Genomic DNA, 3,056 nt, shown 5'->3' on the forward strand with positions numbered 1-3,056 from the left:
TATAACTTAACGAAGTGAAAGTTTAAAAAACAAAAAAAAAAACAAAAAACAAACGAGGGAGATGGTGTCGTGCAAGTGGAGCGGCGGGAATTTTGAACTCCAAAGGGGGACTGGTCAGCCAGCGGCAAGCCAGCGGCCGGGAGGCGTGCGCTCTCGGGGAGACTGGCCGCCGGCACCAGGCGGACAGGGATGGAAGCCCCCGGGGCGAGCGGCGTGCGCCCGGGCGTGTGCCCCAGAGAGACCCGGGCCGCCGGTTCCCACGCTTGGGGCAGGCGCGTGCGCCGCAGGGCAGGAGGCGTTACCTGCCATCGCCCCCTCCCCTCGGGCGAGCTCGGTAACGGTCCGGCTTCACGGTCCCGGCGCTCCCAACTGCCCTGGAGCACCCACGATCACCCCCACCCCCCACACCGCCCACCTCGCCGGCCCCAGCCGAGGATGGAGGGCAGCAGGTCAGACGTGAAACAGGCTGAGTCAGACGGAGTTTGCGGTGGAGGCAGCGCGCGTGGGGGGGCAGGAGCCTGAGACCCCCACCCCACCCCCGCCGCGACCCAGGAAACTCGCTTCCTGGGTCCTGGGTGGACCACGCTGCAACGCAGGTCTTCGGGCTGCCGGGCCGACCCCAAGTCTATGTGCCCAAGGCTGGGGCTGACTGAGTAGGGACCCAAGGGAGCGAGTGCAGAGGTTTACAGCCCTGGAAGGAGACACCATGTTCCCCATCAGGGCCGTCTTCTCGCTCCAAACCGAAAGCAGAATCCTCTCTGTTCTGGCTCCCTCAGGAGTCTTGTCACCGTTGGCCCATCTCGGAATTTGTAGATGAGCTTTCCAGGAGCGCTGTGCGAGGCGACAGCGGCGTGCCGACCCACTCTGGGACAGGTACCGTTTCTAGAGCTGCGTCCTGCTCTCCTAATTCTTTCTGCTGTTCCTTCCATGCCCCTTCCCCACCTCGCCTGTGCATACCTCAGTCTTTGTTCTTTTCTTGACCTTTAAAAAGGTTATCTTTTTAAAATCACACTGCTATCAAAATATCAAACTTGGAGAACTATTTCGACCTACATTTTGAAGCATCAGAGTATTCACTTGGCAAAACATATAAACATGTCTTTTTCTTGACTTGCAAATCCCAAATGAATATACTCTTAATTAAATTCAGTCATAGATTCATATTCCGTTCCTGATGAATATGGAAACACCGAATCATAGAATTCTTGACTTCTCTTTCTTGGATTTCAAATGTTGGTTTACTGGTATAGTACTTTTCAACTGAGGTCCTGATCTGTTACTTTGAAGCACTCTTTTATGTTGTATTTCCAAGCAAGGGGTAAAAGCAAGTTTAATTATAGGAAGACCCCAAGTGTTTTTCTGAATAAATTAAGAAGATGCAGGATTTGGAAATTTTCCAAGTCAGGAAGACTCTTTGTACTTTAATAGCTTTCAAGTTTTGAGAGACTATTTTATATTATTTTCTTCCCTTTCTGTTGGCATGAAGACAATTGTTAGTGATTACACACACTACCTGAAAGGAAAAGTGAGTTTATTAGTGGAAGCATATTAACCTAAGATTACAGATTTTCAGTGTGAATCTCTTTCCTACAGTAGATTATAAATATTTTCCTTTTCAAGAAGGCTAAAGCCAATCTAGGATCTGAGGCAGTAGTGAACAGATTAGATTTTTTGGATCTCATAGCTCTGATGTGGTGGTGAGCAACTAAACCTTGAGGCAGAATTAATTCCTATAGCTGTTCGTAAAACAGGGATGGGGTTGTTTAAAAATAATTTAATGAATATGATTCACTTTGCAATGATTCTAGAGCTCAGAGAGTTGTGTGAATGTAACCTTTGCCTCAAAACTGAGGCAAGATGGTCTTCCAAGTAAATCTAGAGAACAAACAACAGAAAATATTCTTATTTTAACCTAAATTCTTAAAGGCTTTTAAATTCATTTTTTTCAAGTTTTGCATTTAGTCACTTTCCTTCTTTATGATTATTCTAAAAGTATTTGAAGAAACTGTTGCCATCTAGCCTTCTGCTCTTTACTCTTTTTTCATGCTTTTTTGCCTTTTCATACTGTTCATGGGATTCTCAAGGCAAGAATACTGAAGGGGGTTGGCATTCCTTTCTCCAGTGAACCACTTGTCAGAACTTTTGGCCATGACCCGTCCATCTTGGGTGGCCCCACACGGCATCTACATTTCATGCAGAGATGAGCACAATAAAGGACAGAAACGGTATGGACCTGACAGAAGCAGAAGATATTAAGAAGAGGTGGCAAGAATACACAGAACTATACAGAAAAGATCTTCATGACCCAAATAACCACAATGGTGTGATCAAGCACCTAGAGCCAGACATCCTGGAATGCAAAGTCAAGTGGGCCTTAGGAAGCATCACTATGAACAAAGCTAGTAGAAGTGATGGAATGCCAGCTGAGCTATTTCAAATCCAAAAAGATGATGCTGTGAAAGTGCTGCACTCAATATGCCAGCAAATCTGGAAAACTCAGCAGTGGCCACAGGACTGGAAAAGGTCAGTTTTCAATCCCAAAAGTTCCAATCCCAAAGAAAAGCAATGCCAAAGAATGTTCAAACTACCAAACAATTGCACTCATCTCACACGCTAGTAAAGTAATGCTCAAAATTCTCCAAGCCAGGCTTCAACAGTGAATGAACTGTGACCTTCCAGATGTTCAAGCTAAGTTTCAAAAAGGCAGAGGAACCAGAGATCAAATTGCCAACATCTGCTGGATCATCGAAAAAGCAAGAGAGTTCCAGAAAAACATCTACTTTTGCTTTATTGACCATGCCAAAGCCTTTGACTGTGTGGATCACAACAAATGGTGGAAAATTTTTCAAGAGATAGAAATACCAGACCACCTGACCTGCCTCATGAGAAACCTATATGCAGGTCAGGAAGCAACAGTTAGAACTGGACATGGAACAACAGACTGATTCCAAATTGGGAAAGGAGTACGTCAAGGCTGTATATTGTCACACTGCTTATTTAACTTACATGCAGAGTACATCATGTGAAATGCCAGGCTAGATGAAGCACAAGCTGGA

This window comes from Bison bison, unplaced genomic scaffold (assembly GCF_000754665.1).
Source record: "Bison bison bison isolate TAMUID 2011002044 unplaced genomic scaffold, Bison_UMD1.0 scf7180017864163, whole genome shotgun sequence".
Lineage (NCBI taxonomy): Eukaryota > Metazoa > Chordata > Mammalia > Artiodactyla > Bovidae > Bison > Bison bison.